We start from the raw sequence: 12,263 nt of genomic DNA on the forward strand, positions 1-12,263 counted from the left end.
AAGTGATTCATTTTGAAACTCCTTTCACAATAGAAGGAAACAGAAAATGACCTAAAACGTTTCAAGACTAAAGCAGGTTCAAATAAGGACTAAACTGTGTCTAAAGCAAGACGTTTGAAGAGATTAACTTGGGTGAATAAATGCATCAGTAAATAAGGACGAGCCTGTGCTTAAAGAGTTTAAACCAGGACAAAACTACAAAAGAACACGGTCATAAATTATACAACTATGAAGAAGACTCCTGGGTATTACCAGTGACACCTGAACTGGCATTTGAGAATCACTGCACAGGTTTGGCTCAGAAATAATGACCTTGGCAAGAGAAAGTTTAAAAAAAAAAAGATGATGACAATACAATTTTGGTGAACTACAGTATATTTCCAGCCACTAGGGGTCAGCAAAGGAACAAATGTTTAATTTTAGTGGATTGTGTATCAAGTTATGTATGACATTTGGGACCCAATTGATACATACAGGGTTAAATGTATAGACCAGGCCACTCTATTCTTTCCCATTGCAAGATAGGGCTAACTGTGCTTACTGATGGTACAGGAATGAATGATATAAACTCTTGTTAAACCTAATTCTCAACAGTAATTAAATAAGTCTTAACAAAAATATAAAATTACAGAACGTGTAGGAGTGTAATGTTTGAAATGAAAAGTGGGAGACAGATGACAAATAATGGACTGTAATTAAAAATAAATCATTGAAATGAGCCTGAGGTGCTAATTTGTCTATGCGCTGTCTGAGCAGGCTAATGTTAATGTTCCAGTGAGACTAAAATATGCACAATTATGAGAGAAAGAAGAACTGATGTTAAAGCCACCGCATTTAATCAAAGTCTGACTCAATCAATGTCTATAGTTTACAAAGAATGAGAAATATACGCACATACGCAACAAGTACTTTTTTCTGTGAATCAATAAGCAATGGGCCAAGAACTAGTATCGATTAGGGCTATTTGATGTTGGAAATAATTGCGATATGGCTTTTTAATATTGTGATATCGATACTATTGTGATATTTTAATATGCTTTTTGAGACAATTATTTAAGGTATATTAAAAAGTACAAGTAATTTACTACTCAAACTACTACTACTACTACTTTACTACTCAAACTCTGTCAAATAAAAAAAACAAAACAAGGCTAATCTCAGACTTAATAAGGAAAATCTTCAACATCTTTTTGTCTGGATAAGATGAGAATCATATCAGTGGTTTGTCTGTGCAATGACAAACCCAAACTCCCATCAGACTGTTGTGTCATTTGGCAAGACACTGCATTCACATTGCCCCTTGTTTTGCCAGTTACACTCCAGTTTTTATGTAAACAATAGTTAAAAATATCAATTTAAAGCCAAGAAAAGGTCCAAAGAGTCCAGAATGTTTGTAGATGTGAAGCTGATAGGAGGATGGATGTTTCTATTATACTGAGCGATTTGAGTGCCCTGATACAAAAAGAGCTTGTTGCTATTACTTTGTTTGCCTTCAAAATGTTTTTATAAACCTTTGGGGAAAAGCTTTTATTTTGACTGTCATATGATATTTGATTTTGTGCCACTTGCAATAAGTTGTGCCTGCTGGGTTTAATATTAACATACACAATAAGACCTTGTTTTGATACCTGCAGAAATGAAAAGGTAAACTCATTACAAGCCCTGCCTGCAGCTGCGGATATTGTAAAAAGATAACATTTACAACAGCCATCTAAGCGTTTCGCACATAATAAAACGTGATTCAAGGAAATCCAGCTTTGTGTTGTAAGTTACACTCCAGTTTTCAGGCAAACAGTAAAAAAAAATCTAATTATAAAGTGTGAAAAGGTAAAACAAGTCAAGAAAATGTGACATCTGAAGGATCATACCAGTGCATTTCTTATGAATGATAAACAGACAACTAGAGGCAAAGTCTAAACTCAGACCCACGTCAACTTCCTATAAATCACTGATGTTGGTTCAAACGTATCTGTGTCAGTCGATCATTAAACTGTCAAGGCTGCTGCTGCTAACACAAAAACATACAACTATATCGAGGCTTTTATAGATGCACTATGTAACTTTTCTGCAGGGGGTGCCGCCAGAATATGTTAAAGCTTTCTCAGGAATATTCCACAGTATGCCATTAAACTTAAATATCTCCTTGGAAACAAGTATGTGACACTATAGATGACCCCCTCACAGTAAAAATGAATGTCTTTCATGGAATTTTTGAGCAGTATAAACATCCGCAATGAAATAAATGCTTTTGATAGATCAGTTTTGATGGATCAGTTTTATGCTATACTTTCCAGGAAAAGGAATAACATCATGGAGACGAGCAGGTAGTGGATTCTTCTCCCAAAAAGTTACACAATGCACCTTTAACACTTCGGTTTCACAACAAATTTTGACGACACAGAAAGGTTAATAAATTATATTACAAGATGGTGGAGGGAGCAGAGTTTGAGATGTTTTCATAAAAATTACCTGTGAAGCATTCAGTGTTTTATAATTGGGTCTACAGAGAAAAGAGCCGTGCGTAGGTGGACATCAAAGAACCAGATAATACTCCAACGTGAAACCAGGATTCAGTTTTACAGTGATAACATCATTTAAACTCAATAACAATGTTAAATGTACAGCAGCTGAACGAATCATGCGTCTTGCTCTGCAGAGGCAAAGGCCAATAGCAATAACGTAAAGGCTTACTTGTCTCAATGTATATTTTTGCTTTACCTCAATAATATTTCAAAGTATGGCATCAAACTGACCTATCTTGATGGAGGCAAACCAGTAATGCCACTATAAGCGAAAATATAGTTCAGATCTGAGATACGAACATTGACCAAAGCCTTCACACTGGAAGAATTATCGTGAATGCAAGATGGGTTATTTAATACCATGTGAAATCCTAAAAAACTAAACTAAACTAAAGCATAAAGCAGGTGGTTTTACTCCTTTAAGCATCTCTCTATCACTTGCTACTGATCAATTTTCTTCCTATAATCAAAATAATCGCTTCCAAATAGACTAAAATTATGGACTGTATTTCGTGTTTCATTTATTTCACTTAAAAAAATACTGAGGCATGTTACAAACCATAAAATTGTCTTAACATCTTGCAGCCAAATAGGTATAAAATATGCATTGCCACTGAAAATCAAATTAATTTGATAAAATAGCAGGTGCATTTTAATACAGATTTTGCTTTAATTAACCAGTGCATATGTGTGCCTCTGGTAGGATCATTTGCATATTTAATGTACTCAGTGTGAGAACAATGAACAGAACGGCAAAACAGCACACTTCAAATGCATCAGCCACAGGGGTATGTATTTTAAACAGAACGGGCCAAGAACAACAAAGAAAAAGAGGGAAAATCAAAACAACAAAGAGCTAATGAGAAAAGTGACTGTTTAAAATGGGGAACAAATAGGAACAGGCTGTACTATTTATTCACTTCAGTTCCCATTTTCTGACTTGAATTTGAAAATGCATGTTCATCTATGCTTGGGGAATAATAACTGCAAATAGAAAATATTCAAACACATTAGGTAAGTATGATTGAATACACACAATTATTGCAATCGATTTGTGGTAATCTGATAATGTGGTAATCTGACATGTAGCAGAGTGGGTTCGCCTCTGCTACGTAACAAAAAGGTGATGGACGTGACTCCACAGGGGTTAAACTATAATAATTGTGTCATATGGATTCCGGCGTTCAAAGATATTATTGAAAACGGGCTTCTAAAAATTGACCTGAGAGTGAATACTTTTATACCTTAAATTGTAATCCCAAAATCTTAAAAAAGTGTGTTAAAATTGATAATAATTTGAACAAATTGAATGAATTAGGACCAAATTGGATCATTCCTGGCTGTTGTCTATGTCTATATCAAACCTAGTGTCAAGTCAAGTTCATTTATAAAGCACATTTAAAAAACAACCACAGCTGCCCAAAGTGCTGTACAAAGGCAATATAAAGTGCAATCTTATAAAACAAAACATGCAAAAACAAGATAGAACAATACAAGTGTCCTGCTCAGCTTGTGTTAAAAGCCAGTGCAAAAAAATGAGTTTTCAACAAAGATTTAAAAATATTTAAAGATTGGGATGTTCTACCACACAGAGGAAGATTGTTCCAGAGTCTGGGACCAGCTACAGCAAAAGCCCCGGTTCCCTCGATTTGGAACATCAAAAGTGATCTAGACTGCTGATCTCAACCTTCTACTGGGAACATGGACAGAAAGAAGCTCAGAGAGACAGGGAGGCGCCAAACATGACATTTAAAAGACAGTATAAGTAATTTGTGTTTTTAATATTATAGTGGTATCAAAATCAGTATCAGCCCTAACCATTTCGTCAAAATAAGTATGGAATTTTATCTTGGCATTACAGATTAATAAACAATACAATCTGGTAAGTCATTTGGTCATTGGAGAGGTCTTAAAAACTATTGGGAGAAAGTAAACATTTCTACAATTGTTGTTACACTAAAAATAGTCGGCTAGACTAGTAGACATGTTTAATTTTAGTTTTTGAGGCCAAACACACATCATACAGTATGATTGACACTTTCATTACAGCTTACAGCCACAAAATTCATCCTAAAATTGCCTCTTCATTCAGTCAATATAATATAAGTCTCTGCTTTGATACACAGCCCATATTGTACCTCCGAGCAGAATGAGGGGAGGCAGGATTGTGTGGGTTAAAACCTATAGTTCCCCTGAGATTTTAACACCGCACCCCGGGACACCCCCCTCTGCTCCTCCTGCTATGAAATTAGTCACAGCGTGCGCCTCTGTGCCCGTCCCATCCAAGGATCTGACAGCTCAATAAATGACTCCTTATCTTTTATTAATACAGCAAGCCATTAGGGTCAAAAAGCAGACTGGGGAAGACAAAGGAGAGACAGGAGATGTCATTGTGTGAATGTTCTGGCGTCTGTCCAAGACCTGACTGTACAGCGGAGACTTAATTAGCCTCAGAATGACAGAGGTGTCCCCAGCGCCAATGGGAAGCTATGGCGACAGTGGTGTACAAGATAATGGGGATGAGGTGAGGAAAATGTATGACACAGATTTTATACAGGACCAGGTTCCATCAAAATAATAGAGGAATCATTTGATTTTGTCCTTCTGAGGCATGATCAAAATCATGCCCAATCTAAATATGTACAGATATACATAAGAAAACTGTATATTTTGACATCTCTAGTTGGCGCTCTAATCTCACAACAAGAGGGAGGTCAACCTCTTCAACCTAAAATAGGCTAGTCTATGATTGCTGTCAAGATTTGGGGAAGGGCTGTTGCCTGGGATCAACTTCTTCAATACTTTACGAAGGTGCAGGTAAAGAAATCACAGATTTTTGTGTCCAGTGAGCGAAGGCAGAAATGTAATTTTGTTTCAAAAATGATAAATGTCCAATGAGCTCGTTTGTTTCTCATACATCACTGGAAAAAAAATAAAACAGAAAATCTTATTCCACCATCATGTTTGGTTCTGGCTTGAGACACGACAGCTGGCCTGGTGATCAGATATCTCTCTGTATAAAAAAAATACAGAGAGATATCATTCTGGATTTGCCAGGCAAGAAGATCTGGAGAAGAGGTGCCCACTGCTCCTCAGACTCATTAAAAGATGGGTCAAATGCAGAAAAGTAGCTGCTAAAATGATTCCAGATATAAATAATTTAAATTGGTAATAATCAAAAATGTGATGAACCACTGTTGGCATAACACTGTAAATACATGAAAATAATAGTGTACTTATCTAGTAATTACCACTGCATGTAGCTACAAGAACTGTGTGTGATTAGCTACGAATCAGCTCATACATTGGAATAAACACACATTACATTTTCTTAAAATTGAAGACTAATTAAGTTACCAAAGCCATCTCTACAGTGTCAGTAAAAAACACAAAACATCCTCCCTTCTAATTAATGACAACTCATTCATCATGATTTCAAAAGCACAAGTTTGTTTGGTCACAGTTCATTGGAGACATTCACTTTCATTCAGACGTGAAGCAGATGCCTCGCTTTTAATTTTGTTTATTTACAAAGTAAATTCATCATGTATTTAAAACAGATGGATCCGCGTGCATTACCCAGCACTTTGTTGTTTGTTTGAATCAATTAAGCATCTGCTGCAGTGACTTGACATGAACGAAGTAAATGAGATAACAGATGATGTAATCTGAAATAGGAAAGCTGTATAAATGTATTGTTTGAGGTTATAATAAAAATGTGTTGATTTTTGCAAAGATATTGTGAATGCTTTTTAGTCCTGAGTGGGGCTAGCTAAGCACTGATGGAAAATTAGTCAATAGATGTAATCACAAGTTAAATCAATTTAATAGCATCTAATGACCGTCTTCACCCAGTAGAAATAATCAATGCAAAGTACTTATGTGTGACATTAAATACCAGTACCACATACATGGATCAATAATCAGTTTTTTGTGAATGGGAGCTTAAAATACCTTAAAAACCTACATATAATAAGCTGAATGTAAGTGCAAACGGTTCATCTTGAAACAGTATAACATTATAAAAACAGGTAAACAGGCTTCAGCATTTAGGGCTGTGGGATTTGGGGCAGAAATATGGAATTTTAATTGTGATTACATTTGCAATTTATGTTAAAAATTGTGGCTCTGTTCACACTGTAAACAACTCAAGGAGCGTTCATATTTGACAGAAGACAGAAATGTGAACTCATAAACTATACTTGATTGCATTTTTCGGCTGCCCATTTAGCTCAGAGGAATGCATAAACTACGGATTAAAACTATGACTATACCAGCGATATACAAACAGTCTGAAGGCCACAAACCCCAAAAACAAACCCAAAACTAAATCTTTCCACTCGACCTTGGCCTGAACAGTACAATATAAGAAAGCACAGGAGCAGCTGTGACGCAGCTCTTTGTGGCACTAAACCAGAACTCTCACTTTAATGTATAATAAATGTACTCTATGAATAATGCAGCAGTGAACAGCATCTGGGTTCAGTGTAAAAAATGACCTAGAAACAATTAAAACATACAATGGAAAGTGAAACTGTTTTGGTCTCAAGGGAGCGTGGTGAGAGCATTAGTGTTGGCCAACAGAAGCAGTGTTTTGGTTTTTAAAGGTTTTACCAACAGCAAAGCCAGCAAGATACTCATTCTGCCAACAAAGTGAACACGAGCTAGAAGACAGGTGTGTGCAATATATTTTTTTCAGCCAATGTAATTATGACTGCATTGTCCTCAGCAGGCATTGTTTTGCCTGTTGGTTTTATTGGATAGAAAAGCAAATATCGTAAAATGGGCGTGATGAGTGGGAGGAGACATTCAGCAAATGATACACAAATGAACTAGGAATTGAACCGACAATGCTAAGGTCGACACAAACCAGCATATGTAATAATAATAATAATAATAACAATAATAATACCATACATTTTATTTATAAGGCACTCTTCATTCCATAGAATCTCAGAGTGCTACAATAAAACAGGACCTTTAAACCAATACTAAATTGCTAAATGCTAAAAACATCAACAATAAGCTTTTCTAAATAAAAAGGTCTTTAGATTAGCTTTAAAAAAGTCTAGGAGCCTAGTGGGGTGGGTCTTGCAGATACAGTGGTGCCTGTCCAGTGATGCATTAATGGGTCAGCAGAAGGATTTTGTGTTCAAACCGGGATGAAACAGGGAGCCAGTGCAGTGATTTGAGAATAGGAGTGATATGTTCAAGTTTTCTTTCATTAGGATGTACCACCAATCCCCTTATAGTGGAGAGTTAGTACACACTTTTAAATGAGAGTGTAGAACTAACTAAATTAACAGATTAATATTAACATGCTAGAATCCAAATTCGTTGAATGCATATCTCAATTCTTTAGTTCTTTGCGTGTTTTCTGAACCTAAAAGGCACTAAGAAGGGACTATTTTGTGGCAAGATCAAAAGCATTCCCAGCACCGATACTTCAAATATTCAACTAATATGAATACTTAAAAATTGCAGCTAATACATACAAAAAACACCAGATTGTAAACTGTTGCAGAGGCACTTCACAAAAACATCTGGGTCCGCTGTGGTCTCTGGTGGAAGCTTTCGGCGCATACAAAACAGTGATACAGCTGTGAGTCTAGGCCCACACTACACGAGTGGAGCGCAGAGAATACAACTCTATACAAACGCGCCCCCAAGGACATTTTAAACAAGAGCCTTTGAGAGAGGAGCAAAGGTGAGGAAAGTGTGTGGAAAATTATCTATTATCTATGAAATGAAAGGATTGAACAATATTATGAGAAAAGATAACTACAGTTTTGAATAGAAATGAAATATCAAATCCTTCAACAGTAATGCCCATTAGTCTGAATACATTTTGGCTAGTGAATGGGATCTGTTATAAAAATGTCAATGAACAGACCAAAATACAAAAAAATGGGTGTAACTGATTGATTCACTGGAATAATGTATGAATGTAGGTCACTTGTATGGCCTAATTTCTAATGCTTAATCATTCTAATGCTTGAGGTCTGTGTCACTAGAATCCAAATGGGGAAGAAATATGCTTCCACCTCCAAGTTGGTAGTAAAATATTATGTGCAATCTATTTTATAATGATATTAGCAGAGATGAGTTGCAAAAACATCTTACTGAACAATGAATTACATTAGGTGGAGCATGTAGCTAATCGATTGTTATGACCAAAACACTAGACCTACCTGCATAGTTTGGCTGAGGGACCAGGCAGTCTAACTTGTGTTTTTCTAGAAATATGTTGTGATTTCTAGGAATTCTTTATAATGTTGATACAATTCTTGACCTTAGTATACTCGCCGTTTCCAGCCCAATACTGCATAGTGTGAAAAAGCAGACTAAGGCTAATCAATTTTGTTACAGCACAAGAGCAACAGTAAGAGCTTAAAGAAAATCTGCAAGAATAAATAAATGTTAGAATCAGATGTCAAATGGTCTTGATGAGTTGTGCTGATTTAAGCACTTTTATTTCCCTACTTCATCACTTTCTACCACAGAGCGTGAAAAAAACCAACAGTGAGGCGTGTAAAAAGACACTCATCCTCCGAGCGCATGGCTGATGCAGAGTAAATAAAGTTCAGCGTCCAGAATAAAGGCTAAATAAAGGTACCGAAGAGGCAACACAAGTGTCTTTCCTGTCATTATTAGCGTGTTTTAAGGGTCTGCATTTAACCTGCTCTGGGCGTTAGCAGTAGCATTAGCCACTGACGTCAACAATGGCAGAACTCGCTGATACCGATACCGGACATTTTCAGGTATTTTAAGTATCGAGCTGTTGCCAATACCAGCATCGGTATTGGAACAACCTTAATTATTTATTTGTTTGATACTTTCTTTTGAGGTTTGAACAGAGTGTTACTGCCAAATTGCTTTGTGTTTGCATTGCTAGTTGTGCCACATTTATAGCACCCTTGTCAGCAAATACTGGCTTCAATTGGAACAACGTGAAAATAAACAGTGAACAGTAACAGCAGTTTGTATTATTGGGCTGTATGTGCTATTATTCCTTCCTTGATTCCCCAAGTACAATATGGGACAACCAGGACATTTCAGTGTTTAGTCTTTAATCTCTAAAAGTCTGCTCCTAAAGTGTAGATTTAAGTGCTCTTTTTACATCCGTGTCTCTGTTATAATCCTGGGAAATTCAGCTAATGTGTCTCAGAAAATGCGTGTGATGTGGCCCCATCTGGCATTATGTAAACAGGCCTAATTGTTAAATGAGAAAAACTTTGTCCAGGATTTTCATGGCAGCGATAATAACAGCGAGCAGTGAGATGGATAACAGAAATCACATCTGAGTAAATATCGTGTTGGACTGAAAAGGGTGGTTTTGTGGATTTGGCAGTTTACTGTAAGGAAAATACAAAACTAAACAAATCAACATAATCTGAGCTGAATCAGGTATGAATTTATCAAGGTCTAAAACAGAAGAAAGTCTGAGTACGAGTGGTATAAAAGGATAAGGATCAATCAGGGCTAAATCAGGACGAAACCAGATCTGAGCAGGTACATGATGTAACTTTTCTGGTGGCTCATCCTGCTTGTCTCCACAGCGATGTTAATGGGAGATGTTATTGCTTTCTCTTAAATGTTCTTCATTAAGGCTTTAAACATATCTCTATGGAGACGATCAGGTGAGGTGCCACCAGCCCAAGTTACAAGCCTTATCTGTGGAGACGTGACCAGCTTGTCTCCACAGTTATTGCTTTCCCTGGAATAGCAAAAGCCGAAGTTAAATCTGTCGACTGGAATGTTCCACACTATGGCATTAAACTTATCTACATGTAGATATGATCCCATATACAGTGTGAATGCAAGTTTTACAATGCATGAGTTAAGTGTTGCTATCTCTGTGGGTCATCCAGGCAAAGCATAACATCTCCATGAGGTTAAGTTACTTAGTGAATCTTTAAGCAGGACTGAAGCCAGAACCATGAATAATAAGGTCTCTCTAAATAACTGCATATTACTAATATGAAAGCAGCTCAGTTGATAAACATTCACAATAATGCAGGCAGTTATATTTGTGATATTTGTGTGCATGAGCTATAGCAAAGAAATAGCAGAAAGAACCAATATTTTGTCCCGGAAGTTACTTTTTCATCCCTTTACAGTTCAAATCTTAACGTATTACATAAAAAATACCATAAATCTCCCAACTATTGCAACAAAAATATGCACATGATAAATACTGAGCCCCAAAATATATTGTTCTAGCAATATTGAACAATAAGTGGATATAGTATTTGTCATGCCAGGCCTACTGGTTCCTCCCTTGTTCACTGCACTATCTACTTCATAGGCATGTCACAATAACGTTTGAAGTGCAATATATCATTGAAGTAAATACAGACAATAAATGATAACATTGAAACCAAAGCATAAAGCAGAATTATCCTCCAAAAAGAAGTCTAAATGTACACTATTGTTAAGAAATACATATATAAATGACAGAATGCAATGCAATGTACTTAAGTTACTTTGTATCTATAATTTCGACCATCTACAGCTCAAATCTGATCGTAGTCCAGAAAAATACCCAACATTTTTCCACAAGTAAAAAGAAAATGTACCCACAATAAATATTGACCCCAAAAATGATCATATATGGAACAAAAAGTCGATATAGTAATTATTGAAACAGGTCAACCACTTAAACAGTTGCTATGAGTTAGTGCATTAGAGTAACAGGCACACTACACTGACTATGCAAGTACTTCCTCACTTCACTATCACTTAAAGACTCCACACTACAGCTCAGACGTCAGAGGATTACCCTGTCCGCACAGATGGAGCTTACACAGCATCGTAAAGGCCACAGAGCTGCGTTTATGGGCTTCTGTCCTGACACCAGATTTTAATGAATGCTCACTTCTACTGCAAAGATGAAAGGGTCCAGTCTCCCATGGCAACCAATGATTTATCCACAATTTATTTGTCCAGAAGCACACAAAGGTTATATGACTCATCATCATGTATCGTGACAGACAGCAGAGGTAGCCAATACATCAATTTATCTTTAATATACATAATACTGCATTTTAAACGTATTATCATTGATGTAAAGTTCTCTCAAAATGCTGCAAAAGAGGTGATTAAAAATTTAAAATGGAACCATTTTTGCAGTCTTTCAAATAATTGGTCTGACACTTTTGGGAAATGGGCTAAAAACGTTTTAGCCCATTTCTATTGAATTGCCAAAACATCATCTGGATACTATCGTCAAGTATTCATTTTTGCATATATCAACCATCCCTAAGTACACTAAGATCCAACCAAGTGTAAGAAAATCTGACAAGAACTGAAGTAGTTAAAGTGAAGTATAAATAGGTTCAAACAAGGTCTAGGTTGAGTTCACATAATCACATACATCACATCAAAACCTGGACCTAAAAGTGCACTATATGTCATTTTTCTACTTGTTTCTGTCCATGGAGACGATACTGTGCATTGGCAATATTGTATATTATGGCTTATTTATATTAAAAAACTCTGTGAGAACAAGCAGGCAACACCACTAGGCTAAGTTACAGTTCAGATCTGTGGAGAGTAACAACTTTTAAAGGTATTTTCAAGCAATAAAACCTTATAATTAAATAAATGCGAGACACAAGTTAAAGGGCATACGCTTGAACATAGCAACAACATTTCCATAAAAACAAGTCGATACTGGAAACATTGCATAGAGCCCCTAACTACACCAGGACTGCGTCACGATTACGCAGGACCAAATTA

At 36.3% G+C, this 12,263-nt stretch overlaps 1 protein-coding gene across 3 annotated transcripts in view; it reads right to left on the reverse strand.

The window, feature by feature from the left end:
* pacs2 (phosphofurin acidic cluster sorting protein 2) overlaps positions 1–12,263 on the reverse strand; it is a 61,831-nt gene that overhangs the window by 36,668 nt on the left and 12,900 nt on the right. The gene's annotated exons all lie outside the window — the stretch shown is intronic.

This window comes from Periophthalmus magnuspinnatus, chromosome 22 (assembly GCF_009829125.3).
Source record: "Periophthalmus magnuspinnatus isolate fPerMag1 chromosome 22, fPerMag1.2.pri, whole genome shotgun sequence".
Lineage (NCBI taxonomy): Eukaryota > Metazoa > Chordata > Actinopteri > Gobiiformes > Gobiidae > Periophthalmus > Periophthalmus magnuspinnatus.